Source organism: Bos indicus, chromosome 18, assembly GCF_029378745.1.
Source record: "Bos indicus isolate NIAB-ARS_2022 breed Sahiwal x Tharparkar chromosome 18, NIAB-ARS_B.indTharparkar_mat_pri_1.0, whole genome shotgun sequence".
In the NCBI taxonomy this organism is placed as follows: Eukaryota; Metazoa; Chordata; class Mammalia; order Artiodactyla; family Bovidae; genus Bos; species Bos indicus.
The window spans coordinates 64,219,284-64,232,101 of NC_091777.1; the positions used below are offsets into that span (position 1 = coordinate 64,219,284).

At 44.3% G+C, this 12,818-nt stretch overlaps 1 pseudogene; it reads left to right on the forward strand.

The window, feature by feature from the left end:
* Positions 1-1,313: 1,313 nt before the first annotated feature.
* Positions 1,314-7,772, forward strand: LOC139177005 (vomeronasal type-1 receptor 4-like; annotated as a pseudogene).
* The last annotated feature ends 5,046 nt before the right edge of the window (positions 7,773-12,818 follow it).

The following is a 12,818-nucleotide window of genomic DNA, read 5'->3' on the forward strand; positions in this document are numbered from 1 at the left end:
CTGTGCCCTGGAGTTTCTAAAGATGGAGGAGGGATGTGGTCTCTCTGGAATGTGTGCTAAGCCTTGGATGACCCTGTCACCGAGCTCCTCCCTGTTGTTAACAAGGACTCTGCTCACTGTGAGCTTCCCTGGTAGCTCAGCTGGTACAGAATCTGCCTGCAATGCTGGAGACCTGGATTCGATCCCTAGGTTGGGAAGATCCGCTGGAGAAGGGAAAGGTTACCCACTCCAGTACTCTGGCCTGTAGAATTTCACGGGCTGTATAGTCCATGGGGTCGAAGAGAGTTGGACATGACTGAGCGACTTCCACTTTCACTGCTCACTGTAGCAGACCTCACCCATCTATGCTTGCAGGGGAAGGAGTCCCCCTCCCCCCTTTGTCAGTGTGTCTCAACCTGACCCTACTCAGGCTCCTTGAGTCCCGTTGCCCACAGCTCCTGACGATGCCTCTAAGCAGCTCATTCTCGGCATTCCCTCAGCACTGGGCTACACACCAGCTCTGATTTCAGGGCTCACCTGTGATGAGTTACCTACTCCTCTGTTAATGCAACAGGATTAATTCCTGCTGCTTCCAATGTATTGTAAGCATTTTTACTCACAGAAGTTAAAAAAAAAAAAAAACCCTAAACTGTATGAGAAAGTTAGGGTAGCAAAAGTGCTCAGGAGCAAAAGAGACAGAACTGCCTTTAATGGTGTTTCCTGAAAGCAGAGCCCTGTCAGCACCTGCTGTGAGTTAGTTTCTGACTCTGGCTGTGGTGGCGTCCCCCGTGTGTGACCGTGTGGGGCTGGGGATCATGGACTGTGTGGGGGCAGGTGTGTCCTTCTGATTGTGACTGTTGGTGTCAGGGAGGCACCTCACCTGTGGGTTGATTTCTGTGTCTCTCAGGATATGTACATCCGGTGGATTTGACCACACCTCTCACCCCAGAATACCCAGCCTCACAGGAAGGTCGTGGGCCATGTGTGTGGGAGGAGAGGTGCAAGGAGGATGAAAGGACAGGCATGAACAGGAGTCTCTGGGAGCTGTGATGTAGGGAGACACGAGGGGGGCTTCCTGAGGATCCTATAAAGAGTTACTGTGCATTGACATTCATGTCAGGGCTTCTACTGATACAGTTCCATCGGACTCATGGAGCAGCCGCATTAGGAGGGCCAGGCTCAGGGCACCCCCAGGATGGGCCAGAGCAGCCTGAAATAGGCTGGACAGGACGCAGTGCAGGTAGAAGTTGCCGTACAGCCTTGCAGGGCAGGACCCACAGTCCACTCACCTGTCTGGGACCTTTCCTCGGGGGCTGCCGGGAGATCAGGGGTACATGTCCATCTTCGAGCCCAGGAGCTACAGCGAGATCAGAGGTACCTGAACAGGCCTGTGCCTCAGGAACTGTCACAAGAGCAGGAGCATATGTCCAAGTCCTCTTTCCAGGAGCTGTCGCGAGAGCAGGGGTAAGAGTCTAGGAACTGTCACGAGAGCAGGATCAGTGTTTAGGTCCTCGTCCCAGTAAACTCTAGCAAAACCGGAAGTGGTGCCTGCACACAGCAGCTCCAGCACGAGCCACAGCTGAGGGAGAGGCTGGCCGGGAGCCATGGTGCTTGTCAGGCGACCGCTGCATCTGCCGGGGCAGTATTTCTTGTTTCTGTGAGATCTCAATTTATCAGGGAGAGAGAGCGGAGAGGAGCAAACGAACAAAAAGGTGTGAATCTAATCTTGAGGTGAAGAGAGCGAGTCAGTCATACTGATTGAGGGGGCTCCTGAGGTGACTCTGAGAAGGTGGAGCCAGGAGGCTGAGCCTGAAGGACCAGACCGTTGAAGTGGCGGGAAGAGGGGCGACTAGGAGCTGGGAGGGGAGGCCAGGACGCGCTTCCTGCTTTGAGGGGAAGTAATACCGCAGCTGTGGTAGGAAAAGGAGCGAGGGCGGCCATGGGGTTACAAACGCCTTAGATGCCCGAAGTCACTGTTTCCTTCTCACGTTGCTGCAGGTGCTCAGTGACAAGGCGAATGTTCATCTTTCCAAACGCCAGCTTGTGGTTTCCCTGGTCTTTTCTATTGTTTTCTGTCTCTATTTCATTTATTTCCATCCGTTCTTTTTTATTTCCTTGTATCCATTAACTTTTCCTTAGTTTGGGGTTTGGTTTTGGGGGACTGAAGAGGGGGTGTTGGTGATTTTTGGTGGTTTTTGGTCGCTTTGATCCTTGTGGTAAAAAGTTACCTTGGTTACTAGAATCTTTTTTCTTTATGTAGGCATCTGTTGTGAAAACGTCCCTCTTAGAACAACTTGTGCTGAATCCCATGACCTTCTGTTTGCTATGTTTCCACTCACTCTTGTCTCAAGGTCTTTTATTTCCTCTTGGATTTTTCTTTGACCACTGTTTGCTCTAGAGGTGGTTGTTCATCTCCACGTATCTGAATTTTCCGACTTTCCTGCTGTTATTGGCATCTAGTTTCATATCAGGGGGTTAGAAAAGACACTTCATGGGATTTCAGCCTCAATATGTTGAGACTTGTTTGGGGGACCTCGCTGGTGATCCAGTTCAGATCATTTTTGTATAAGATAGTGTCCAACTTTTGTTTTTGCAGTTTTTAAAATTGGAATACAACTGATATATTGTTATGTCGGTTTCACGGGTAAAACAATGATTCAGTACTTGTGAGTAATACTATTAATTTGACATGTATACATTATGATGTGTAAAATAGATAACTAATGAGAACCTACTGTATAGCTCAGGGAACTCTACTCAATGCTCAGTGGTGACCTAAAGGTGAAGAAAAGAGGGGATAAGTATACATATAAGTGAATCACTTTGCTGTACAGCAGAAACTAAATAGTATTGTAAAGCACACAATGCAACACAGCCATACTCCAATAAAAAACATATGTTACAACATTGTAACACAACTATCCTCCAATGAAAAACATCCCATTGTATAATACACCACAGCTTCTTTATGTATTTATTTATCAGTGGACACTTAGATTATTTCCAGGTCTTAGATGTTTAATAATTCAACAACAATGTATCTGAGTGGGACCAAGGCGCTGAGTTCACTGCAAATCCCTGTGCCCTGGGTTCTCTGACAATGAGGAAAAAAGAGGGGGTCACTGTGGAATCTGTCAAGTCTGCATGACCAGAGCCACTGAGCTTCTCAACCATGTGTAAAGACGTCTACTGACTTCTCAGGACCTAACAAGTTAGACTGTGGGTTATAATTTCTGCTAAGACATTCTGTCAGAGTTCTGGATGTTTTTAAGTTGTGTGTAGAGATGTTACTCATATTTTTGTCTCTCTGATTGAATGGGGAAATGCTCCCCCCGCTATTTTATTCTGGAGCAGGAGAAGAAAGAAAAAAGACTTTGTAATGAGATGAAATCTAATGAATTTTCAACTCTGTGAAAACAGTGCAAATGCTAGAAAATAAGCAATGTATGCCCTTTTTAAAGAATTGGAACTACTAAAATGGAAACTCAACAAATGACCTACTATATAGCACATGGAACTCTGCTCAATTGGATCTGGCAGCCAGGATGGGAGGGGAGTTTGATGGAGAATGGATACCTGTACATGTATGGCTGAGGCCCTTCACTGTTCACCTGAAACTATCATAGCATTGTCAATCACCTATACCTCAGTACAAAATAAAATTTTAAAAAAAAATGGTAATAGGATTAGAATAATACTGTTTGTGGTAATTCAATGCTGAATTTAATATTTTCAAATACAGTGGACTCTACCTTGCACCATGGAATTGTCTGAGTATTTCTGTCCCAAAATTCATATATTGATATCATAATCCCAAACATGATGGTGTCAGGATGTGGGCCTTTGGCCAGGTGGAGACCTCATGAACTATATAAGTGCCCTTATAAAAGAGACCTCGAGAGCTCCATGACTCTCCCCATCACCTGAGGACACAGCAAGAGGCACCAGTCATGAATCAAGAAGGCAGCTCTCCCTAGACAGGAACCATGCTGCAGCCTTGATCTTGGACTTCTAACCTCCAGAACTGTGGGCAATAAATTTCTGTTTATAATCCTCTCAAGTGGGTGATGTTTTGTTGTAGCAGTTCAGACATTCTAAGGCCAGTATTGACCAGGACCCCAGGTGGTTGTCATGGCTAAGGCTTAGCGCCATCAGAGGCAATCTCTGAGAAAAGGCTTAGTGATTCTGCACTGGACGCGGCCTGCTCCGCCCTCCATAGCTCCCCCAGTGTCCCTCTGCCAAGAGCTGAGTTCCTGACTCCTCTGTCCATGGTCCTGGGCACATGATGAGCTCTCTCAGCAGGGCTTCTCCCTCTCTTAGGAGGCCTGCACAGACCAGCTCTGACTTCTGTGCTGAGCTGGGATGAGGTGAGTTACACACTTCTCTGCTGATTGAGTGTCACATTAATTATTATTGCTTCTACTGGCTTGTGTGCATGTTTAGTCACAGCAGATACACAACTCCAAATGATCTGGTGGATTTCTCTGATATTAACTGAGGGAAATATCACTAGACTGACAGAACTGTGAGATGAGTGGTCATCCTGGAGATTCTGTCAGACTCCTCCACACTGAGTCCCCATCAGTCCATTGATTATGATGCAGGATTTCCTCTCCAGGACTTGTTCCAGAGGGATTTCTGCTCACGAATCTTTGCTCCAGTATAATCTTGGTTCCTTCTCTTCACCTGCTGTCCCTTCCCTTGTGGAGGCAGTGATGTCCCCTGTCTCTCACCTCTCTTACTGATTCGAGAATTTTCAGTCTATTTGGTGTTTTCCTTGTTAGGACAGAGACGTGACTCCCAAGCTTCTTACCTGAGGAACTAGAAAGTGCAGGTCCACAAATGAATTTTTAAGTTATGCTGTGTGTGGTAATTCTGATGAAATATGAGTTTCAAACGTGGATAACTGACTCTGTTGAAACTGTATTAAAATCAGCTGGACAATCGTATAAGTTCAATACTTTCACAATTTGTGATTTTTTCTTAATGCATTCTTACAATAGGCAGGAATGTCTCTAAGAGGTTTAGTGTATCTGCTTTTCTGTCTCCTGTCACATAGTCATATACTCAGTACATATTTGTAATCTCTATTATGCATCGACCATGTTGGTAAACAAGATAAATGTGGTCCTTTAAAAAAATATGTATTTATTTATTTGGCTGCCTTGGGTCTTAGGTGCAGCACGTAGGCTTACTTGCTCCTTGGCACATGGAACCTTGGTTCCCTGATAAGTGTTTGATCCTCTGTCTTTGCGTTGCAAGCCGGTTTCTTAACCCCTGGATCCCAGGGAAGTCCGGATGTAGTTCTTAACTTCATGGAACTTACATGCTGGTGGAGAATAAGGATATGCCAAATAGTAGAAATTAATATACTAATAGTGAAAAATATAACTGATGTCATGCATGTATCCTACAGGTTGAACCCCACATGTGGACTATGACAGTCTCTCCCTTCTCAGGAGAGGAAAAGATCCAGAATTCTTTCCCAGTGTTGACCCTGTCATCATCTTCACAGCTTCCTTTCACCTTCAGGACACTGACGTCCTCTCCATGTCTATTCACAGAGATGCCCTGAGAAACCCAGGGGAGGCGGCTGTGACAACCATCTTTCTGTTCCAGGTGGTGGTTGGGGCTCTGGGTAATGTCATCCTTTTTATCCACAGCATCTCTCCAATCTTATTTGGCCAGAAAAAGAGAGGCACGGACGTGATTCTCACACACTCAGTGCTGGCCAATCTCCTGATTATTCTCTTCTCTGGGATTCCCCGTATAATGGCAGTTTTTGTTTTGAGAAAGCCCCTGAACAGTCTCTTGTGTAAGTTTGTGTATTACATACAGAGAATGGCTCGGAGCACTGCCCTGTGCTCCACCTACGTCCTGAGCACCTATCAGTCCTTCACTCTCACCCCCAGGAGAGCGAAGTGGGTGATGCTCAGAGGAAGGGCCCCCAAGTTCATTGGTCCTTCCCATTGCACCTGCTGGATGCTCAGTTTAATGAGCTCAGATGTTAATGAATCTGGATGCTCAGATATTAATGAATATCTGCATTCCCTTGATGATTACTAGTCCAGAGAACACAAGAAATGATACTGACAATCAAGAGAAGTGGTTCTGCTCACCCACAGCTCCTTAGGCAGCTTTTATGTACTTTTGGTCCATCTCTGATGCCGTGTTTCTTACCCTCATGGTCTGGTCCAGTGGCTCCATGGTGCTTCTCCTGCTCAGACACCGCCAGAGGGTGCAGCATATTCACTCTGCCACTGGACACCACAGATGCCCCCTGGAGACCAGAGCTGCCCACAACATCCTGATGCTGGTGGTCACCTTCGTCATCTTCTACCTGCTGAATTCTATTTTTTCTTTTAGTATCAGTGCTTTTTATGCCGGGAGCCGGTGAGGCATTCCACTCGTGACAAAGGTCATGAGGAAGGAGGCTCGGCATACGCAAAGGCGGGATCGAGCCTCAGGAGTCTGCCCGGATATTCTCGAGCATTTTCCCCCAAAAAACCAGAGTCTGCCTACCTTATTGCTTTGTGCTCTCACCTCTGACTTTACTGGGGGCTGTCCCCTACCACCATCTCTCTCTCTCTGTCAAAGAGTTAACTTACAGCTCCAATTAATAAAGTTTCTGGGCAATTAGGAGTGTTTAAGTCCAAACCCCTCAGATGGCTCTCTAACTCGCCTGACAAGTGTACCCAAACTCCTGCAGCTATGCATACGATTGTTTACAGTCTCCTAGCCTCCAGAGGCACGGGAAGCTTAAGATATTCAAATAGCTTAGAGCCTCTCAGAGAGTTAAAAACTGTCAGAATAAACTAGTAAAGGATTTCATTGATGAGTCAATGCTTGTTGCCAAGTTTTCACATCCCCTGAATTGTATCCTTGAATGTGTATTAATTAATAGTTGGTATATAGAAAAAAAATAAGTAGTGGCCTTGGTGTTAGTAACTTTAGACCCTTAAGGTAATAAATTCTTTTCTTTGTTGTAAACCCATTACACATCCGCCCTATAGGAATGCAATTTTGTCTTTGGAAGATGGTGCCAAACCTTAAAATAATTACTCTTAGAGAAAATAAGTCTTTGTTGATAAGTCCTTGTCAAGAGTCATAAAATGTTAGTAGGCCTTCTGGCCAGAAGATGATGTAAATCACCTAAACCATTTGTATACGATAAATTTGCAGGAAAGAAACCTTGGTTTTTGATAAGAATCAAAGACTGCTGACTTTGCATCCCCTATTATCCTCTATGTGTAACTTAGGGTATAAAAGCCCCTGTTAAAAATAAAGCTACGGGCCTTGTTCACCAATGCTTGGTCTCCCCATGTCATTCTTCCCTTTAACTTCCAGCTGAGTCTCCATCTGAAGCGCGGAACCCACCACGCTTACTAATTATGCCTGGGCTTCTAAGACCCACTCGAGAAGGTGTCTAGGGTGAGGCACCTTCCGCTATTCGAGAGGGCGCCTGCGGCCTACGTAAGTGGTGCAAACTTCTTGTCTTGAAGTTTTATTGGTCTCCCACGTAAACCAAGCTACTCAGCCTCTTTTCTCCACTGAATTTTCCTACTGAGCTATCCTCATTCTATTGTTCTCTATATCTCTAATTAGCATATAAATAGTCGCCTAGGCCGTCTCTCCTTCGAATACCCTGGATCACCTGGGGCTGGTCCCCAGCATTTTTAGATTCTTGTCTATGGTTGATACAGACCTTTAGTGTCTTGGCTTCATGTTTTCCCACAGATTCCACCTTCCAGTTGCTCCTGATGGATCCTAGAACTCCTAGGTTCTGCTCTTGAAGAAAAATGGTTAAATAGCTAAATATATAGTGCATCCATGTTCAATCTCTCAGTCATGTCTGACTCTTTGCAACCCCAGGCTCCTCTGTCCATGGAATTTTCTAGGCAAGAATATTGGAGCAGGTTGCCATTTCCTCCTCCGGGGGATTTCCCTAAACCAGGGCTCAACCTGTGTCTCCTGTATCTCCTGCATTGTCAGGCAGGCTCTACCACTGTGCCCCCTGGGAAGCCCCTTAGATACATAGTAGACAGCTTCAATAATAGCCAATTTCTTTCTTCTGCAATTATTTATATATTTATTTTATACCCACTTTTACTGAAGCATAAATAACATGACACAGTATCACTTCAGGTCTTACAACATTATGATTGAATATTTGCATATGTTACAGACAATCAGTCAAATAAGTCTAGTTGATATCTATCTACCTCCATATTGTTTTCAGTGTTGTCTTGTCTGATCCTTCATGATCATGTGCACTGCAGCACACCAGGCCTCCCTGTCCTTCACCATCTCCCAGAGTTTGCTTAAACATATGTCCATTGAGTCGGTGATGCCATCCAACCATCTCATCCTTGTTGCCCTCTTGCCCCTCCTGCCCTCAGTCTCTCTCAGTCAGGGTCTTTTCCAGTGAGTCAGATCTTCACATCAGGTGGATGTGAAGTATCTGAGCTTCAGCATCAGTCCTTCCAATGAATATTCAGGGTTGATTTCCTTTAGCATGGACTGGTTTCATCTCCTTGCTGTTGGAGGGACTCTCAAGAGGCTTCTCCAGCACCACAGTTTGAAGGCATCAGTTCTTCAGTGCTCAGCCTTCTTTATGGTCCACTTCTCACATCCATACATGACTACTGGAAAAACATAGCTTTGACTTTATGGACCTTTGTTGATAAAGTGATGTTCTCTGCTTTTTAATACACTGTCTAGATTTGTCATAGCTTTTCATCCAAGGAGCAAGCATATTTTAATTTCCTGGCTGCAGTCACCATCCACAGTGACTTTGGAGCCCCCAAAATAAAATCTGTCACCATTTCCACCTCTGTACGTACTACAAAAACTTTCTTTTGACAAGAACTTTGAAGATCGACTCTCTTACCACTTTTCATTATGCAATACAGTATTATTAACTACTGTCTCCATGCTGTACATTTATATACCCATGACTAATTTATTTTGTAATTAGAATTTGTTACCACTGATGTTTGTACTCAGTACAAATTTTTACACAAATCCAAACAACTTTGAAGGTCAAATAGATAAATGGGCTTGCTACCTTGAGAGGTCTGAAAGTGAATCCATGAGATTATCAACTTGAAAAAGATTCCAGCCATTACTAAGGAAACCGTCTTCCCCTTGGCCAGTGCAGCTGCCTGAAAGAAGCATCCTTTCTTCCGGAACATCTGAAGTGTTTTCAAAAAGTTTATCTCCCTGTGCTGTAGCTCATATCCGATATACACTTACACATAATCCAGTATTGCTCTACATTATGTTACTCCAGAGGGGGTGGACGTTTTATTTCATAGGTGAGGATAAGAATCCTGGGAAATGGAGACGGTGTTATGTTTTTGTTTGTGGTTTTTTTTTTTTTTCCACTCGTGTTTCTCTGATATGCTGTAGTGTTACACAAAAATCAATGTTATTCAGTGGGTTACATCATTTTTCACATTGGATTTTCTTTACATGGCTCAGTTCAGTCGCTCAGTCGTGTCCGAGTCTTTGTGACCCCATGGACTGCAGCACGCCAGGCTTCCCTGTCCATCACCAACTCCCGGAGCTTGTTCAAACTCGTGTCCATTGAGTTAGTGATACCAACCAACCATCTCATCCTCTGTTGTCCCCTTTTCCTCCTGCCTTCAGTCTTTCCCAGCTTCAGAATCTTTTCTAGTGAGTCAGTTCTTTGCATCAGGTGGCCAAAGTATTGGAGTTTCAGCTTCAGCATCTTTCTCCTTCCAATGAATATTCAGGACTGATTTCCTTTAGGATTGACTGGTTTGATCTCCTTGCAGTCCGAGGGACTCTCAAGAATCTTCTCCAGCAGCACAGTTCAAAAGCATCAATTCTTCAGTGCTCAGCTTTCTTTATACTCCAACTCTCACATCCATACATGACTACTGGAAAAACTATAGCTTTGACTTGATGAACTTTTGTCGGCAAAGTAACGTCTACTCTTTTTAATATGTTGTATAGGTTGGTCATGGCTGACTGTCAGTAAATTTGATTGATTAGACATATGAAGTCATATGATGGAGGGAAGAGAATCTTCCCGCTCCATATTTTTCACTTAAACGTTTAGTGTTGGCCACGGGAGGAGCCAAGATGGTGGAGGAGTAGGATGGGGAGAACACTTTCTCCCCCACAAATTCATCAAAAGAGCATTTAAAAGCCAAGTAAATTCCACAAAACAACTTCTGAATGCCAGCAGAGGACATCAGGCACCCAGAAAAGCAAACCAAGTCTTCGAAAGGAGAGTGCGAGCCCTACAGTAACTCCCCCAGCGGAGAAGCAGCGCAGACACCTGCACACGCCATTAGCAAGTGGGGGCTGGGCAGGGAGGCGCGGCATGGGCTGTATCGCTTAGAGTAACGACCTGGCCTGAATACCCTGAGTGCTATCTGAGTGAAATAATCTGGGTTAGCAAACCAGACTGTGGGATATCTATCACGCAAAAAGCCAGCCCTAACCTAAGACACCGCCAGGCCCGCGCATGGAACAAAGGACTGAACAGAGATAGCCAGCTGCAGACCTTCCCCCTCCGGTGACACGCAGCCAGAGTCGGAAGGGGGCAATCGCAGCCCCAGAGAGACATTATCTATAAAACTGTAAGCAGGCTTCTTTGCTAACTAAAACTTCTTGGGGGTCTGGATGGTCAACATCTCCCTGAGAAGGTGCGCCGGTTGTACACCTAGATAACTGAGCGGCGGGGGATGCGATAAGTCGCAGCAATCGCGCTCGCTAAACACCTCATCACCTGAGCTGCTCGGACCTGGGAAGGGCACAAAACGCAGGCCCAACCGAGTCTGCGCCTCTGAGGACTACCCGAGTGCCTGAACCTGAGAGGCTTGGGAGGTGCAGGCAGCCCAGGGCCGGCCACGGATGGTTCCCGGCGGAACAACCTAGAGCCTGAGCAGTGTGGGCAGGGAGGCTACACGCGCCATGAGTGGGGCAGACCCAGTGTGGCTGAGGCACTGCGAGCACACGCCAGTGTTACTTGTTTGCAGCATCCCTCCCTCCCTCCCTCCCTCCCCATAGCATGACTGAACAAGTGAGCCTAAAATGAAAAAAAAAAAGTTTCCTTCCCCGTCCCCTTTGTGTCAGGGTGGAAACCAGACACTGAAGAGTCCAGCAAACAGAAGAAGCTATAACAGAGGGAACTGCCTTGGAAGCTACAGGCAATAGATTAAAACCCTGTGGTTACTACCGACTACATAGGAAGGGGCCTATAGATCTTGAGAAATAAAAGTCAGACCAAGGAACTAGCCAAAAATGAGCTGAACCCACAATACTCACAACAAAACCATAGAAAGTCCTCGATATATTTTTACTATTTTTACGATCATTCTTTCTTTTTTTTTTTAATTTTAAAAAAAAATTTTAAGTCCTCTATTATTCCTTTAATTTTCACTTCTATAACCTATTACTTTGCAAAAAAAAAAAAAAGACCCTATTTTTTTTCTTCAGCAAACTTCATATATATATATATTTAAAATTTTTTGACCTTGTTTTTTTTTCTTCTTTTTCTTTTCTTTAACATTGTATTTTTGAAATTCCAAACTTTACTCTAGATTTTTAATTTCAGCTTTTTGGTATTTGTTATCAATTTTGTACTATAGTTTTTTTTATAATTTCTGTGACTTTTTTTTTCCCTGTTTCTTTCTCTTCTTTTATATAACATTGTATATCTGAAATTCCAACCTCTACTCTAGATTTTTAATTTATGCTTTTTGGTATTTGGTATCAATTTTGTACCTGTATTTTCTTTATAATTTTTGTGACATTGTTTTTGTTTTTGTTTTTTCTCTCTCTCTTTTTCTTCTTCTTTTTTTAACATTGTATTTTTGAAATTCCAAACTCTACTCTAGATTTTTAACTTTTGCTTTTTGGTATTAGTTATCAATTTTGTGCCTATATTTTCTTTGTAATTTTCATGACCTTGTTTGTTTTTGTTTGTTCGTTTTTTCTCTTTCTTTTCCTTCTTCTTTTCTTTAACATCGTATTTTTAAAATTCCAAACTCTACTCTAGATTTTTAATTTTTGCTTTTATGTATTTGTTACCAATTTTGTACCTTTAAGAACCCAATCTTCAGTACCCATTTTTCACTAGGGAACGAGATTACTGGCTTGACTGCTCTCTCTCCCTTAGGACTCTCCTTTTTCTCCACCAGGTCGCCTGTGTCTCCTCCCTAACCCCTCTCTACTCTACCCAACTCTGTGAATTTCTGTGTGTTCCAGACGGTGGAGAACACTTAGGGAACTGATTACTGGCTGGATCTGTCTCCCTCCTTTTCATTCCCCCCTTTTATCCTTCTGGCCACCTGTGTCTCCTTCCTCCTTCTTCTCTTCTCTGTATAACTCCGTGAACATCTCTGAGCGGTCCAGTTGTGGAGTGCACATAAGGAAGTGATTATTGGCTAGTCCACTCTCTCCACTATTGGTTCCACCTCATCTCATTCGGGTCACCTCTAACTCCCTCCTCCCTCTTCTCTTCTCCATGTAATGCTGTGAACCTCTCTGGGTGACCCTGACGGTAGAAACTTTTCATCTTTAACGTAGATGTTTTACCAATGGTGCTGTATAGAAGGAGAAAATTTGAAACTACTGTAAAAATAAGACCAATAACTGGAAGCAGGAGGCTTAAATCCAAACCCTGATTCCAGGGAACTCCTGACTCCAGGGAACATTAATTGACAGGAGCTCATCAAACGCCTCCATACCCACACTGAAACCAAGCACCACACAAGGGCCAACAAGTTCCAGGACAAGACATACCAAACAAATTCTCCAGCAACAAAGGAACACAGCCCTGAGCTTCAAGATACAAGCTGCCC